At 37.4% G+C, this 19,070-nt stretch overlaps 1 protein-coding gene across 1 annotated transcript in view; it reads left to right on the forward strand.

Moving 5' to 3' along the window:
* The window catches only part of LOC126198116 (uncharacterized), a 56,366-nt gene extending 37,771 nt beyond the window's left edge, over window positions 1-18,595 (forward strand). The window contains exons 2-3 of the transcript XR_007540070.1: window positions 16,702-16,800; window positions 18,434-18,595. The gene's annotated coding sequence lies outside the window, so the exon portion shown is untranslated. The remainder of the gene's footprint in view (window positions 1-16,701; window positions 16,801-18,433) is intronic.
* The last annotated feature ends 475 nt before the right edge of the window (window positions 18,596-19,070 follow it).

Here is a 19,070-nt window from a genome sequence, read left to right on the forward strand (position 1 = left end):
CACCAAATTCCCAGTCGAATACAACACACTGTAAGGAATTTCAGTATAAAAAATGTGGAATATTTTTATTCTCTCCTAGAGGGTGAAAGTTGGAAAGATATGTGACTGTAATGAGACCAATGAGAAATATAAGTTTATGGCTACATTCAAACATAAATGGCTTTTCCCAGGAAAACAACTATGTTGAACTCCACTATTAAAAAAAAAGGATTACAAAAGGGATGGGATATCTTGTCAAAATAAAAGGAGATTGTATGAGTACTCCAAGCATAATACCATTCCTGACTTTACTGCATATTTCAAAAGATACAAAAGGATACTAACACAAGTTATTTCAAAAGCAAAAAAACTAGAAAATGACAAAATATTGTGTGATTCCAAGAATAAAACTAAAGCAACCCGGTAAATTATAAGGAAAGAAATCGGTACGAGGCCAGTTAATCACAGTAATATAGAGCTGATTATGAATAAAAATAAACTAACTGACCCCAAACATGTTGCTAGTGCTTTCAACAATTATTTCTCAAATACAGCACAGCAGTTAATAAATACACACCATGACAAACAGCCAACCAGTCACTCAGATCAAAAAATTCATTCAAACACACTATTTCTGTATCCAACAATACCTGAGGAACAGTCGAAGAACCCTAAAAGAATTACCTCTTATTGTCAAATATTCAGTGGGTGTTGATGAGATATCAGATGCTATTATCAAAGCTAGTGCAACATCTTTTGAGAGTGGTGTATTTCCAAATAATCTAAAAACTGCAAAAGTAACACCTTTGCATAAGAAGGGTGCAAAAAGTGAGATTGCTAATCATAGACCAGTTTCAGTTTTGTCAAGCTTCAGCAAAATTATGGAAAAAATGTTCCGTAGAAGATTAACAGATTTCTTAAATAAGGAGGCAGATATGTGACTCACAACATGGGTTCAGAGCTGGAAAGTCAGCAATTTTTGCCTTCTTAAATGAAGTATTAAAAGCAGTGGATGATAAACATGTATCTGGGATATTTCTGGATCTAAGTAAAGCCTTTGATGTAATTGATCATGGCATTCTCTTATGTAAATTAAGTAATTATGGAATTAGAGGCCAGGCTCAAAAGTGGATCCAGTTGTACCTCAGTAATCGTCAGCAGATTACAGTAATAAAACACAAAGATAGTGAAACACAAAAAATATCTAGTTTTTGCAGTTATGAACAGAAAATCAAGTATGAAGTCCCACAAGGGTCAGTTCTAGGACCTGTCCTATTTCTGCTTTATGTAAATGACTTGGCTAGTAAAATACATGATGGAACCACTGTACTGTTTTCAGATCACACTAATATTCTAATTAAATCACAGAATGAGGAAAATCTGCAGGAGCCTGCAGTATCAGTTATGCGTACCCTAACACACTAGTTCAAGACCAATAGGCTCATCATAAATTCTGAAAATACTGTGGCAGCTAACTTTCATACCACACAAAACCTCCATTCTGCAAAACCAGTTTTCACTATCGAAGGAAAAAAAATGTGTTGAAGGTCAGTCATACAAAATTTCTAGGTGTACATGTTCAGGCAGATCTGAAGTGGGAGGTACAACTAAACAATTTAAATAAGAGACTGAATTCACTAGCATATGCTGTTAGGATTCTCACTCAAAATACAAGCTGCTCATCAGTGCTGACAATGTATCATTGCAGTATACAGTTGCTACTTATGTAAAGAATAATTTTTTGGGGGAATTCCATAAATACTACAAAACATTTAAAATGCAGAGAAAGATTATCAGGGTGATAAAAAAAAGCTAAATGTAAGGATTCATGTAGACCCCTTTTTAAAACTCTGAAAATATTGCCACGGCCTTGTTTGTATACATACGAAATACTAATTTTCACAAAAGGGAGCATCTTAAAACAGGAAAATCTCTTCAAATGCAACTATGATATACACACACATGAAACTACACAGAAGATGAACCTACACAGGAACACAGTAAATACAAACTTACGCAAAAGAGGAGTGTATCATTCTGGAGCTATGTTATATAACCATATGCCATCGTATCTAAAATGCATATCAACATTAAATGCATTTAAAATAAAGTTAAAACAGTTCTTGCTTGACCACTGCTTCTATTCTTTGTCTGAGTTTATGGAACATCATAATAAGTAAACCTCATTTACCAAATTTCACTAATTGTCAATTCATAATATAGTTTATATTGTGTGGCTGTAGGCTTTCCTGGCGTAAACTGTTGATGAAGGTTTCTCGGGTCTCCAGCCGGGTGGTAGCGTTGATATCTCACGACGTTTCAGGAAGTGTCATACTACCACCCAGCTGCAGTGAAGTGCTGCAGGTTACATGGAGGGCAAGGGAGACGGTGGGGATAGCGGAAAAGGAGAGAAGTAAAAAGACTGGATGTGATGGTGGAATGATGGTTGTTTGGTGCTGGAATGAGAATGATAAAAGTATGTCAAATCATGGGATCTAACTAGTATAATGGCAAAAGTAATTTTTGTTATGGTGAATATTCAATCATGAATATTATTTAAGGTACTCAGTTTTTAGTGGTGTCAGTACTCTCAAACCTACTGATTAGATTGGTTGAATTTTCCATTGGATACTGTTGTAACAATTTCAATTGCCAATTCCTCGTAATTAATATAGTTAAAAAATCAAGTACCCTACTATAACCAGCCAACTGTAAATTATCACATGGATAATAAAATTACATAAAACATTGTATGAGCAATATTGTAGCATTTTTATATACAGACTACTTACACACTAGTCTGTATAAATAGATTCAGATAAAAGATATGGAAAAAATTGTTATTTAATAGGAGTAGCACAATAGCAGGTGCAGTGGCTCCACTTTGCTATATTTCACATGCAGCTCTTACAGTTTTATGTATGTAAACTTATTTAAATTGTAGTAGATATACAATTAATAATCATCACATAAATTCATGTTGTCTTATCTCACCATCTCACAAAAATTGACTTGTCCAATACCAATTTGTAACTATGTACAAAAATGATGAAATGGACCAATAAAACAATCAATTACAAGCTTTGAGGAGACTGGAGGGCACTAGATGACCAGATGAGGGCGTTTGCAGTCTGGATACATCTCATCTCAAGATTGCATGTAATCTAGCATCATACGCTGTGAACTACTCACGTATCCAGATCTTGAAGACACAATCAGAGAAAATCACACATTGACCAAGAGGATCACCCTGCTTAGACCTCTCTGCAAACACTGGTAGCAATGAGTTTAAGGTAAGAACGTCTTGCTGATCTGTACACTGTGCACCCATGATTTTGTTGGAGTCTCATAAAAGTCTTATAGAACTGGAGCATACATACATTGTCTGTTCCCAATGACCATGGCTAAGAACTGCAAGATTGCAGTGCCTTCAGGGTCCTTGCCTGCATCCTTTAGGTGTGATAACCATGACCGTTTTGATTCAAATAAGGTGCCTGGGAACCTCACTCAGTCTTTGAAATACATAATAGTGTCCCTCATTTACAAGTCAGCTAAATTAAAAATATTATGGGAATTATTAAAATGAACCTGCCTCTGCAGCCCACTCCTCCAACTGTGGGCAACAAATGAGTTGCCATTGCAGGATTGGAGGTGGAGAAAAAAAAACTACAAAATCAACCACAAATGAGAATCATTGCCGTGTGACTCCATATTATTGATATTATACTGTTTATGGCGATGACAAAGAAAGTAACACTCAAAACACTTTGAGGGATACCATTCTCCTACACCAAAATATCAGACAGAACCTCACCAATGTGGCATTTTAAAAAAAAGTGTCATGGAAAAAAGGACCGAATGAACACAGGCAGATGGCTTTGGAACCCTGTTGATAGAGGTGACGTATAGTATAGTTCACAAAATAGTGTTGTATGCTTTATCTGTTTCAAAATATAGCCCTGTACAATGTTGTCTATTTGGGTAAGCTTGCTTTATAGCCACATCCAGCAGCATCAAGCTGTTGACAGTGTACAATACCATCTGAACCTGCACTAAGAGTCTGGTCACTAGTGTTGAGACCAAGTGAAGGTTAACTATTCAACACAGGATGTTTCCATCAAACCTTAGTTAGGTGATGCTTCTGTAACTACTGGGCCATGTATGTCCTTTTTCTGTTTTGAGGAGATATATGAAAATTATTTGCCTGCAAGAGTTAGAAAATTGTCATTTGTGCCATGTCAAATTAAAACATTGTAGGAGGATTTCCTTTGATTCTGTTTGAGAGTGTCTTAGCACACTATATTGGATTCGGTTGTGATTGGGTGCATTATCACAGGCATTAGACAGTCACTGATTCCAGATCCAACAAGGAAAGGAGGTGGTTATATAAATCGTAATAGATAAGTCCTTTCAACCCTTTCCATAATTGCACGGTAGCAGCAGAATGCTGAGGCATGATAGAAGCAATAGCCATTGCAAAGTGCTCTGCTGCTGTCTGAGTGATGTCCCATGTTGTTTGTAGACCCATTATCCTCAACACTGATGTTATGTATGGCTTCTGTATTTACCGGTAATCCTCTTGACGGTTTCCCATACCTGTGTGGAATATTTGTTGATAGGTATTTAAACCACTGCGGAGCAGCTTACCGGACCCAGATTTCTGAGCAGCATTCATCACTCCGCCCAGGTACAGGCTTCTTTCTGTCTGAGGACTTGGGAATGGTTGTGATGTGCTCCACCTACCATATTTACTCGAATCTAAGCCGCACTTTTTTCCGGTTTTTGTAATCCAAAAAACCACCTGCGGCTTAGAATCGAGTGCAAAGTAAGTGGAAGTTCTGAAAAATGTTGGTAGGTGCCGCCAGAACTAACTTCTGCCGTCGAATATATGTAGCGCTACACAGGCATGCTTTGCAGGCACAAAGATAAATACTGGCACCAAAACTTCTGCGTCAGTAAATAATTTTTTTTTAAAAAAAAGGTGTAAGACGAGCTTTTTTCTCCGCCCCGAGTTTCGACCACTGCATTTTCATACATTATCCAACGAAGTAAATACAAATTCCGTGTTGTTCATCTTCGAATGTAGCAGCATTTCAATGTACTACGAAAATCCGACTGGCAAGACTATTTGGGATGTTTGTCAATATGGCCAACTCTACGTTCTGAATTTTTTCCTACGTGTGAGAAAAGATGGTTGCTAATAGGAACTTTCATGAATTGCGAATCACATGCAGTATTTTCTTCAACATAAGAATAATACGGATATAAACATTTTGCCATGTATTCTTTCGTGTTTGCTGTTATCTCATTTAAATCCTGTCTACCTAATAACCTACGAAACTAGTGTGAGACAGCAGCAAGTGCGGAAGAATATACATATCATGTCATGTTTATATTCGTATTATTCTGATGCCTAATAGTGATACAATCAGAAATGAAGCACGGCAATTGACTAGATTTTTAAATCTAAGATGACTAATTTCTGTGCAGAATGTAATGTACAAAAGAGGCGTCTGCAAAGATTTTCAAACAGAGAAAAATTTTAGCTAAACTGTCGTTCAGAACATCTATCATACGCAGTCTATTATTTGGTTCTTGTTGATCATTATCAAAGAAAGCAGCAGTAAAATTAACAACAAATAGCAGTCTCTTGCCATTGTTTCACTAATGAGACAATTCCTTTTTTTTTTTATTTATTGTAAGCGGCGGTAGCGCGCACGTAAGCAAGCCAAGCCGCGAGCGGCGACAGGTCATAAACACTTACTATCAGAATGCGACAAGCAGTACATGACACAGTACAATAATGCATTTTCAGCCTAGAGTGACGTAAACACCTATAACAAAGAGAACGGCACTTATCAGATCAAAGAAAAATAAGCAACCCATTCAAACCAGACGAAGCACGCCTGACGCATAGCAATGGCTACCTGATAAAGCTTAACTGATAAGCTTACGACTCGAACCAAACTACTGTAGCTGTATCGTCATTTATTCTACCTAAATTGTGTCTCATATTACAATAGACCAACTTTGTTTCGATTTGGAGGTGCGGCCTAAAACTTTTCTCTCCCCTTGAATTTCGAGTCTCAAATTTCAGGTGCGGGTTAGATTCGGGAAATCAAGGGATCACAAATTTAGCATTGGAGGGCAGCGTGGAGGGTAAAAATCGTAGAGGGAGACCAAGAGATCAATACACTAAGCAGATTCAGAAGGATGTACGGTAGGTTGCAGTAGGTACTGGGAGATGAAGAAGCTTGCACAGGATAGAGTAACATGGAGAGCTGCATCAAACCAGTCTCAGGACTGAAGACCACAACAACAACAACAACCATTGGTTGCATTCATAATCCATCTGTGTGCTGAAAACATATGTAATGGCAGATTAAAATATCCAGTAGTGAAACCCATCTGTAAAAATGGATACGTACAAAAAGCTTTTAACTGCAGGCAGAATAATAATATTGTTATTTTCTGTGAACTTATCTTTCCTTTGACTAGAGAAGTTGAAGCATTGTGACATTAGAGTCATATACGTTTAGTAATAGGTTCACAGTAGTAAATGGTCATATTAACAGTATGAAATATTATAGTTCGACTGCACTCAGAAAGGTAGAAAGTTTCAGTTGGTTCCAAAGTATCTTATGTTTTTGATCTACGAAAATATTCATTCATTAAAAGTGAGCTGTAGGAATCTTGCGACATAGCCACACATCACGGAGAAGCTTCTTCATAAATATTGAGATGGTTTTACTCACTTGCCATTTATTTATCTTAATGGTATTTGTTTTTGATAACAAAAATCAGTTTCAGTAAAATTGCAGTTTATGCAATTACAATAAGAGATAAAAATAGAATTTAAATGTAGATTTTGCTTCTTTGTCTGCAGCTCAGGGCAGGCATGTATATTGTAGTTCATGGGTCTTACAAGCATTTCTAAGGTTTCTGTATTATAAGAAGTGACTATTTGATTTGTACATTTGCCACAGACAGCATCTTCGGGTACCTGGGCACATGGGTTACATGTAACTCTTTGGTTACCAGTGGTTATGTCAGGAGCAGATGATGTCACTGTTGTTCTTCCGCAACCAGGAGGCTCTTGTAAATTGTCTGAGAGTGAGCAGTCAAGATGGCGGACATAGCAGACAGGGGATAATTTTTGAGGTGCGCTTTCCAGGGTGACTGTACATATGGAATGAGGTAATATAGGCAGAATTCATATTTATTGTGAGTGCTACTTGCAAAGCTAATGGAAGCTGCTTGTGGCACATTTAATCTTCCACAAATTATTGTAGTGTAAACAAAATTCTAATTGACAATCTGTATTTTGAAATTCATTTCAGAATTATCAGTCAAATCTTCAGCATACTGATAAACTATTTTTCATCTCCCACCTTTAGAAGCATTTCAGAACAAAACTTAAGAGGAATTTTTGTGTATGGAATGTACTCCAGTTTCTGCATGAATTGTTGGGGACAATATTTGATGAAAATCATAGTTCTTATGTTAATCTGATCCAGATTCTGTTTGTTTAAAAGTTGCAATATACTTTCAACAATTTGAAACGACATTTTTATTTATTTGCCATCAATTAGTTGAGTTTTCCTCTGTCTGTTTGAAACAAAAACTTAATGCTTTGCACGATCAGCTGTCTGCATTCTAAATCCTTATTGACAAGCAGTTAAAGTAAATCTTATGGGTGTCAGGCGCACAGTGATTCCTTTTAGGAACTTGTAGCTCAGTGTTTTCTTTCTAATTAAAGCAGAGCAGATCACCATTGTCCATTGTGCAGGTAAGAATAAAACATAGGGTCAAAATGCATTATTGTGTGTTGTAATTAGGAACAGCAATTTTTTTATGCAATGCAGACGCTGCATTTTTAGGACAGTAGACAAATTTAACATGAAACAGTTAACAGTTTTAACTTTTGTTTGTTGATGAGGAAATTATTCAGTAAATCACAGATTGTTACTCTTTACATTCCAATATCAATCATTTATAGTTTGTCAAGATCAGTTTAGAGTAATTAAATGTCATATATTTGAGGAAATTTATATACACACACCAAAAAACGTTTTGCATCACCTTAGTTCCAAGAGTTCCAGAACATGTACAGAAAATTGGAATAGAAATCAACATAATCATCATTTCTGCCCTTTTTATTGCACATAAAAACCACACATTGCATGTTGTACCATGATACAGTGAGACCTTCAGAGGTGGTGATCCAGATTGCTGTACACACCGGTACCTCAAATACCCAGTAGCATGTCCTCTTGCATTGATGCATACCTGTATTCGTTGTGGCACACTATCCACAAGTTCATCAAGGCACTGTTGGGCCAGATTGTCCCACTCCTCAACGGTGACTTGGTGTAGATCACTCAGAGTGGTTGGTGGGTCACAACGTCCATAAACATTCCTTTTCAATCCATCCCAGCCATGTTTGAAAGGGATTCATGTCTGGATAACATGCTGGCCACTCTAGTCAAGCGATGTTGTTATCCTGAAGGAAGTCATTCACAAGTTGTGCACAATGGGGGCGTGAATTGTCATCCATGAAGACGAATGTCTCGCCAATATGCTGCCTATATGGTTGCACTATCGGTTGGAGGATGGCATTCGCGTAACATACAGCCATTATGGCACCTTCCATGACCACTAGCGATGTATGTCAGTCCCACATGATGCCACTTCAAAACAGCAGGAAACCTTCACCTTTCTGCACTCGCTGGACAGTGTGTTTAAGGTGTTCAGCCTGACCGTGTTTCCTCCAAACACGTCTCTCACGACTGTCTGGTTGAAGACATATGCAGCACTCATAGGTGAAGAGAACTTGATGTCAATACTGAGCAGTCCATTAGGCATGTTACTGGGTCCATCTGTACCACACTGCATAGTGTCGTGGTTGCAAAGATGGACCTCACCATGGACATCGGGAGTGAAGTTGCGCATCATGCAGTCTATTGCACACAGTTTGAGTCGTAACACGATGTCCTGTGGCTGCACAGAAAGTATTATTCAACATGGTGGCATTGGTGTCAGGGTTCCTCCGAGCCATAATCCATAGGTAGCATGTCATCCACAGTTCCTGTCTCTCTGTATCTCCTCCATGTCTGAACAACATTACTTTGGTTCACTCTAAGATGCCTGGACACTTCCCATGTTGAGAGCCCTTTCTGGCACAAAGTAACAATGCGGATGTGATCAAACTGCGGAATTGACTGTCTAGGCATGGTTGAACTATAGACAACACGAACTGTATACCTCCTTCCTGGTGGAATGATTGGAACTGATCAGCTATCGGACCCCCTCCGTCTAACAGGCATTGTTTATGTGTGGTTGTTTACATCTTTGGGTGGGTTTAGTGACATCTTTGAACAGTCAAAGGGACTGTGTCTGTGATACAGTCAACGTCTATCTTCAGGGGTTCTGGGAACTGGGGTGATGCGAAACTTTTTTTGATGGATGTAGTTAATTTTTGCATTCACAAGTAGTATAGTTATGGCACTTCTAGATCACAGAATATTTGTGACAGTTACCAATGGTTACATACAACTAAATAGGAACATGAAGTTACACCACATAGAAAGTCACCCACAGATAGCAAAACACGCAACAATGCAATTTTAACCTGTTGACCTTCCCGTCTAGAGTCCGTTCTTATTGATAGCTTTCAGTTTAGCAGTTGGATGAAAAACTCTGCTTGCTCTGAAATTGTATCTGCAACAAAATACTATTTGTGTATTCTTATCTTTATTTCTATACATTTTATGATTTATGACATAATTATATGTGATTTGGCGCGCTGCGCAGTTTAGAAAGTGAGATGGACACTTTTTATGTGACAACATAGTGTAATAATTTTTTCTAGTATTTTTTGGCAATTTATTGCACACAAGAAGTTTTTGTACATATTACAGATACATTTTTGCTGGGTAATGAATCTTGTGGAAAGCTCTAAGAAATACTGAACTGCAGTGGAGAGCAATGTATGTTACTAGTTGGGATGCATGACATACTGTTTGTTGAGAGTTATATTATTGTATATATAGACAATAATATTTGAAAGCCTTTTCATTGGTTGTCTAGAAGTAACTGAGTGTGCAAAACTGCTGCTGTGTAACAATTGTTTATTCAATGTTTTTGAGAAGGAAAACTGTTTAGTGCACTTTTATCTGTTAGGTATGTGCATCTGTATTGTACATTGTCCAGTGACATTAATATGACCACTGCCTAAGTTCGACATCAACATGCAGTAACCATTTGCAGATGCCTGGTGGCAGTACTAACAGTGGAGAGTAGAAAAAGTATGTTGGGGGGGGGGGGATGTGTGAAATAGCGCTGTTGTTTTCATATTGTAGAAAGGGAGTGATGAGTGATTTACCTGACATCCAAAAGGGCATGATCATTGGCTTTCAGGCCAAGGGTGGAAACAATTTCAAAATGACGAAGTCTGCAAATTGTTCACATGCCGCTGTGATTAAAGTATTCCGTGCATGGCAAATTGGCACTATCCAAAACCAGCACTGAGCCAGCTGTGATACACCATAGGCCATAGATGCCAGGAGAGAACAAGAGCTTCGGAGATGTGTACAGGCGAATAGACATGCAGCTGTTAAGCAACTGACCATCCATGTGAACCAAGGGGCTACTAACAGTGTCTCCTCAATGACTGTCCAACAAATGTTGTTGCAATGGGCCTCTGCAGCAGGGGTCTGATTCATGCACCCCTGCTGACCACCACTCATCAGTAACAAAGCCTAGAATTTGCATGCCAGTATTGCTACTGGATGTCCACTGAAAGGCATGGGGTGGCATTTTCAGATGAATCACGTTTTATGTCCCATGGGACAGTTGGCCATTGACATGTGCAGTTCTGCAACAATTGCTGGAAGGGTCCAGGCCAGAGGAGGGAGCTTTGTGGTCTGGGGAACGTTTTCATGGCATTCCCTGGGTGAACTGTTACAGCTCTTCTTCTTCGTCTTTTACTTCCTGGTGTATCAGTTGCTATTAGTATACTATTAACCAGCTGAAACATAAATACATCATTCTTTGACCTTGCAGGAACTCATTCTGGAAGGCACTATGGATCAACACAATTATGCATCTATCCTTGGGACCACATCCACATGCTTACATGCAGTTTGTTGTTTCCTCAGCACAATGGCATCTACCAACAGAACAATGCAATGCATCACTCAGCTTGCATTGTGCATGCATGGTTCAAAGCACACCATGGTGAGTTCACTGTACTCCTCTGGCCACCAAACTCTCTGGATTTAAACCCAATTGAGAATCTGCGGGGCCATCTCGGTCATGCTGTTCCCACCCATGTATCCTTAACTGAGAAACTTAGTGCAGCTGGCCACGGCTGACCTTTCAGAATCTCATTGCTGTCTCTCTTTCTGCTCGTCTATGCTGTAAAAGGTTGTCAATAAGGCTTTTTCAGGTGGTCACATTAATTTGCCTAGACCCTGTATAAAATTCTGAAGTGACACCAATGTGAACGATAGGCTTGGGAAAAGTTTTTCTACATTTGATGTGTTACTTTTTTATTCTGCACTTATTTAGAGTGACCGATTATAGTAGTTATTATTTCTTTTCCTTTGTGCCGCAATTATTATATTGAGATTAGCTTTTGTTTCCACTGAACACTACTTTTGGCTTTTGGGTTGCAAGTTTAGGCAGTGATTTATGGTGATTGTTTATACTTGTACTATTGAAGTGTAGCTATTCCATTCCTTATGTACACATATAACAGTAGAATATTTCTGCATTTTCTTTGGAAATTTATGAATACACATTTTCTGTGTCCTTGTTGATTCTCAGACATTGTGCAGTTAGTTGTGATTCTTATTCATTGTTCTTTATATCTGAAGTATGATGTCAGGACCTACTAGAACTAAATCTAAAATTTGAGGACAAAGGGAAACTACTTTTAATGAAAATATGAGTGAAGAAAGGCATGCTCAGAGTAATCATTCAAGTGTGAGATAGGTGGTAGACAGACATAAATGGGATAATGAAATTCCAGTAATAAGAAGTGGACTAGAAAATGTATCAGGAGATCCAGTATTTGAGAATGATTCTTTAGGGTGTGATGAGTCACAGCACTCTCTAGCTTAGTGGTTGAAGGTTCAGGTCTTGCGCCCATAACACAAATGCAAACTGACCCAACTTCTCTTTCCTTCAGTAGCAATACTGTACCTGGGGAAAATTATTCTTTGCAAAATATGCTGGCAACATTCATGGAGGGTATTGTTAAGAGGTTAGAAAAGAGCAATGCTTAAAGTCAAGATGAGTATACTAACATACTCGGGGAAGAGAATTTTAAAAGAAAGGAAGAGAATTTGAAATTATTAGAAGATGTAATAAAGAGATTAAAGAGGAAAATAAAGAGCTAGAGATGAACTTTAAGTTAAGTGAGATTAGACAAGAAGTGCGTGACGAGCTCATGCCAGAGATAAATAAAATAAAGTCCGAACTTGAATGTATGGAAACTGCTGAAATTCTGCTGCTGAAGAAACAAGGGACTCAGTGTGAGGTGCAGTTACAAGAATTAGTCATCAATTAGTATCTTTTACATGACAGTTGGAAGCTCAGCCACTTAAAACTTAAGAAAATTTGAATGCAGTTACAAAACAGGTAGAGGAACTGACTACAGATGTGGCACAACTGTCCACCAATTCTGATAAAAATTATTATGACAATCAGCCCCTTTTACTGCTTCTGAAGAATTTCAATCGTTGCTGTGTTTTAAGGAAGAAGAAATGACTATTAATCAGTAGCATAAATGAGAAGTTAATAAAATACATAAACAGCTTTCTTGTATTGGAAAGGAATTTGATCAGGGAGGTAATGATATAGGCTTAGTAGGTCTGTTATTGGAAATTCCGATGAACAAGCAAACTCATGATGTGGGGAAGCTTACTCGAGAACCTAATGTTTTTCGAAGATAATACGATTGGGATGCAACTTGTGGTGGTAGAGAGAATTCATACATACAAAGAAGCAATGGGTTATGTCTTATTGTTAGGAAATTAAAAATGGTTTGAAACGAAATACAGCCAAAGGAACACCTTCACCAATTTGATTGTTCTCATCCATCTACATAGTCATTTGGTCGTAAATTGGAATTCATGTGCAAATACCTCAAGGGCAAACTTATGTGATTTATATAATGCATTTTTGTCAGTTTATTGGTCAGAGACTACACAAGCTTACGTCAGACACAGTGTTATGTTTAAGAACTTTGAGCAGTCTGATTTTTTAAGTCCTGTGCACTATTTCGTACACAAGGTGTGTAAGTATCAGCTTCTGACAAATCCATACAGTCCTGATGAACTAACAAATATTTGTTGTACAAAACTACAGTTTTGGTTAAGACATGTAATCTTGGTAGGTGATTGTGTTCAGTGAAGTGTTTATAAAACTAGGAATTTGAGACTAATGGAAACAAGTGAGGTTTAAGCAGAGTAAAAGTTTCATAGCACAAATGCTGCTAAGCTTGTGCAGCTAAAGGTGGTGATGTGTAGACATAGGGATTCAACAGCTCTTTTGTTGGTGTACCAACTGGTGAATGGAATGCCCCCAGAAGGGTGGAACTTTGGAACTTTACTTCTTATTTAGAGTTCATTTCTCTCCTCTTTCATCTTTACTCTCTGCAGTTTATGAGATTGAGATTTGAACTAGAACTACTGTAAGCTGTTTCAGAATGGGAAGCTAATTTTATATTATACACCTTGTAGTATCAATTGTGAATCATTTACAAGTCCATGGTAACAGGATGATGTGTTTGACTAATTAATACACCAGAAAACAAGGAAAGGTATATTTATGGGTTTTGCCTGCTATTCTTACTTTCATCAAAAATTTTGGCAAAGTCTGAGTTCAACATGAGACATATAATGTTGAGGGCAAGTGGCAATATTGAAGAATAACAACAGAGGATTCTTGAGCAGAGATGTGATTCAGCAGAGATGTTGGTGTATAATGGCTTTATTGTTTACTGCTTTGATATTTTTCACAGCAAGAGAGATGGAATTGTATGTTGATGACTTGTAAGTAACCATTGTGGGCACCATAGATAACAGCTTGTTGTGGAATATTTATTACATATATATGAATGAGACTTTTGCTTTGATGACAGACTTTCTTTCTTTATAACAATATTATGAAAAGGAAAGTTGCTACTCATCATATAGCGGAGATGCTGAGTTGCAGATAGGCACAACAAAAAGACAGTCACAAATAAAGCTTTTGGCCATTAAGGCCTTAGTCAACAATAGATGACAGACACACACAAACACACACACATTCATGCAAACACAACTCACACTGACTGTAGTTTCAGGCAACTGGTTTGAGTTGCCTGAGACTGCAGTCGTGTGTGTGAGTTGCATTTGCGTGAGTATGTGTCTGCTGTCTATTGTTGATGAAGGCCTTAATGGCCAAAAGCTTTTCTGGTCAGTATGTAATACTAACCTTTCACATATACAAAGTTTTCAGGGAAGTTTTTCTGCTTGGTCATTAATTGGTGTGGCAAAGCTGATCTCAGGTTATTCTACTGTGACATGATCTACCATACATCAAAAGTTCCTTTATAAAGATATTGAGGATCTAAAATGTTTTTCTAGTATAAGACTATATTACACATAGGCTCTAAGATTTTAATAGACTAATGAAAGGACCATTTGACTGACTCTTGATTGTACCTTTCTTTTTAATTCTTGTAATACATATACACACCCAGTAGATGCCAAAACCATGATGATCCCGTTTCCTTTTTCCCTTAGCTTGCACTGTAGATGTATTGTAGTTTGGTATATTTGGGTAGGTAGAAGTAGTGAATAGAAAGGTAATTTAAAAGTAACCATAACAACATAATTCTAATTTGGGGTATTTCCAAGTAATTGAAAATACAGCAAGTATATTAATACAGAACAGCACAATGCTTAAGAAATTTGTAATAACTTATACAATTTTTCCTAATTACTTTCTCCCTAGAAAGATTCTTGATATGTATATTTTATTGCTGGTAATTTTCATTTCATGGCACACTATTATTATATGTACAAAAATTTACATTAGTATGTTATTAAACTTACACACATTAGTGTCTAATTTCCATTGGTTTATGTTTTATGCATTCTGGACAAGCATGGGTGTGTAGAGATGAGCATGCATATGTTACAATGAGAAGAGCATTTGTATGGCTGTAATAGACACTGAAACTCGATGTCCAGTTCTGCTACATCTAATGGACGATCAGAGTCACCTAGCTGGGGCACCATATCAGGTGTCACATTCTACTGTTGGCTTGCCAATTTACCCCACTACCTGTGCTTTAAACAAAATGGACCAGTTCTAAGTTGTCAGCATAGATGAAATGCAGGTGACATTGAGTTGTGGGAGAGCCAAACATACACCTTGGATCTTTGGGTTGTCACTGGAGGAACTGCCTAAGCACTTCTGCCCTCCCGAGTTTCCCCTTACTCCACACGTTCCCATCTGTCTGTTCAATTGAGACTACGTGAATCAACTAATTGTATGTCCTCTACAAAAGTTCAGTGATATATGTGCTTTTTGTGACATTTTTTATGAGTCAAAACATTTTCGCCTTCCATTACATGACTGTGTTCTGTATATATTTTGTGCTTCATTTTTTTAGTGGGGCTGTTTATATCTTTTAAGACACTTACTTTTTACTGTTAACCATATTGTTGATATGCAAAGTAATTCAGCCTAGCTCTCAAGATTTACAGTTTCTTATTGTTGTTCCACTTATTGTGTCATTATTTTACACTTGCAATAATGTACTCAGTGTACAATTTTATGTAAGCTTTTTACTTTTGGAGTTAGTTTTGTTAAACTGCTCACAAACAGAACATTTTTTAGTTCTGTGTTCAATAACTAATGACTTATAGCTATTTAGCTGTCGATGCTACATTACCACTATTTGTATTCTTTATGTTTCACATGTCTTCTGCTTTCATAGACAATGACTTTTTTACTCTAGTCCATAATTCTTGGGTGTGTAACTTTATACATGTTCACATATTAGTGCTTTGATTTTTTTTTGTGTTTGACTGTGAAAAGGTTTCTTGAACATTCAGTGCTATATTTCTTGGCGAGACACATTCTGTGAAATTCTTGTTTGGTGGGTTTCTACATTATAAGAAGTGGGTCCTTTCTTTGTTACATTTGCCAAAAAGAGTGTCTTTTGCTACCTGAGCAGAAACAGATGAGTGATACGTAATTCTTTGGTTGTCAGAGATTGTGTTGCGAGTAAATGGCATCACTGTCATTCTGCTGTGAGCAGGAGTCTTGTAAGTGGAGGCAGTATGAGCAGTGCAGACAGTGGACACAGCAGACAGACAATGATTTTTGAGGTGCTTTCTGGTGTGAATGTGCAATGAGAGGCAAAAAGATTGCCTGGCTCGAATAATTTTAAGTCCAGGAACAGAGCATTGCACGTGCCCAAGTACAGAAATGCCAGTGTTCACAACTATAGTGGTCTGTGGAGCTTCAGTTTGGTGTTTACATCATCAAACAGAAGCAGTATAATAGTTACGATACAGTGTATGTTGAGATTCAGTGTAATTGAACTCTTCATGTTACTTCTTTTGAAAATCATCATTTGAGCATGTAGAATTGGTTGCAATATAAGAACTGTATGTCGGTAGAATTACTAGAACAATGAGTGTTTCACATGTGTTTCAGTGGCTGAGTGGATAGGCTAACAGTTTATGAAGATAAAGGATGAGCATTCAAATCCAGCTGGAGTCACTTGTCATTTTTTAAAAATTTAGACTTGTGCAGGTAATATTTTAACCTTAATTTGCTACAAATTGTGCAGTTGTAGTTTTTTCTAGGTTCCACATTCTTTAAAAAGTTCTATTTCATAATAGTCTAATCTTGAAACAAACAGACAAATGGATGTATGTCTTTGTAATTACTTTGACCACCACCTGGAGTCTCTATAGTTTCCAGTTAAGAGAAACGTATCAGTTGATTGGCATATTTTTCTAAGACCTTACATGTGGTTTACACGAGTGAGTGTATGTGCCATCCAGTGTCTGTTGTTTCCAGTTTAATGTTCATTCTTCAACTATGGTAGGCCTATTCAACTGTTATGCTAAAGAGAGAGAGAGAGAGAGAGAGAGAGAGAGAGATTGGCAGGTCAGTGGTGGTGTGTCAGTTTACTGTAGTGGTAGCTGTAGTATATGTCAGATTGAATCTGACCACTGTCTTATTTTTATTTTTTTACTCATGTCACAAATGTTTTGTGCTTTATTTACATTTTTTATTAAATTATATTTTCTTTTTTTACCTTTTTTGTTATTCTCTTCAGTAAATAACTAATTATGATTTGTAACAATGAAAACAATCAATTATTCATAAAACTATTTAATTGGATAGGTAAAAAAATCTACTCAGCAAGTGGTGGCAGAACACACACATAAAAGACTGTTGTGGTTGGCAATCTTTCCGAGCCAGTGGCTCCTTCTTCAGACAGAAGGGTTGAAGGGGGAGGAAGAAGGGTGAAGGAAAAGGACTGGAGAGGTCTAGGAAAAGAGGTAGATTTCGGGAAAGTCACCCAGAACTGCAGTTCAGGAGGGACTTATTGTACGGGATGAGAAGGAAAGACTGACTGTTGGGGACTGCGTCGGACAAGATTTGAAAACCAGATAGCTTAAAGGTGGAAGACAGGGTAAGATGCAAGACAGAGATTACTACTAAAACATCATATATGAGTTAATAAGAGTGAATGTTTTAGTAGTAATCTCTGTCTTGCATATTACCCTGTCTCCCACTTTTAAGCTCTCAGGTTTTCAAATCTTGTCCGATGCAGTCCCCAATAATCAGTCTTTCCTTCTCATCCCATACAGTAAGTCTCCCCTGAGCCGCAGTTCTGGTTGCCTTTATCAAAATCTACCCCTTTTCCTAGACCTCTCCAGTTCTTTTCCTTCACCCTTCTTCCTTCCTCTTCAACCCTTCTGCCTAATTGTGATTTATGAATTTCAAGTGTAAAAATAATCTTCGTTGGAACTTAATATTTATCTGACTTCCCATAACAATAAAAGTAATCATTTGCAAAGGGTGATACTTATCTGTCCACCCATAAAAATACAGATTTGGGAGACAGAAGGAAGTTTCGATCATAAAACGGAATGACAAGTGTGTTACACTAGCACTGTGCTTCCAACTGTCAAACTCTAACGTTGGAATTCATCCCAAAAAGAAAAGGCCAGTGTTCCACAACCACATGCATTGAATATATACTAGGATTTCACGGGAGGCGTCAATCTTCATGACTGGCTGCCAGAGAAACATACCACTGCAGTGCGTGGTAAAAAGTGGTACTGGTGCCTTTTTACAAGGATAGCAAATATGACTGTTCTGAATGCATACCTGGATTTCAAGAGATTCAATGAAGGAACTTCTCTTTCAGGAAAGAACTTGGAAGACAGATTGTGAGAACATATCTGAAGAAAGATCTTGAAATGAGTTCAGCTAAGATGATACCATTATGAGAACTGCAAAGGAAAGCAGAGAACATATTGTGGCAAGTGTAATGTTACACTCTGTATGGAAAGCTTTCCCAAATATCATATCAGGCCTTAACAAAATTCCAGTTTTGGAGAATTTTTTTGTTAAATCTTTTAAATGTTACTTATTTTAAAATAAATAATAGTTTTGAAATGTTATGTTGAGTATATTATTACCATTTTATTTATCCCTTGTCCCTTTTCCTAGTAAGCAGTGTAATGACAAAATAACTGCCAAGCACCCAGCATCCTCAAATGAGGACAACCAAAAATTTCACATTTAGGCAACAAGTGAACAAAATTTCTTCATGTTTCCATAAATTGGGTTGCCAGGACACAGCTTTCCAAAACTACAGAATATATATTAACTAAAAATAAATTGGATACTAATGGGTTAAGAAGATTCTGCAGGCCAATTGGCCATACCCATATTTTGGAAATTGTGAATGCCCTATGGGCTTTAGTTTATTATTCATGGGAGAGAATTGCCATGGATGAGAACTTTTCCCATAGACTTGTAAATTCTATGCCTCAAAGGAT

Source organism: Schistocerca nitens, chromosome 1 (genome assembly GCF_023898315.1).
Source record: "Schistocerca nitens isolate TAMUIC-IGC-003100 chromosome 1, iqSchNite1.1, whole genome shotgun sequence".
In the NCBI taxonomy this organism is placed as follows: domain Eukaryota; kingdom Metazoa; phylum Arthropoda; class Insecta; order Orthoptera; family Acrididae; genus Schistocerca; species Schistocerca nitens.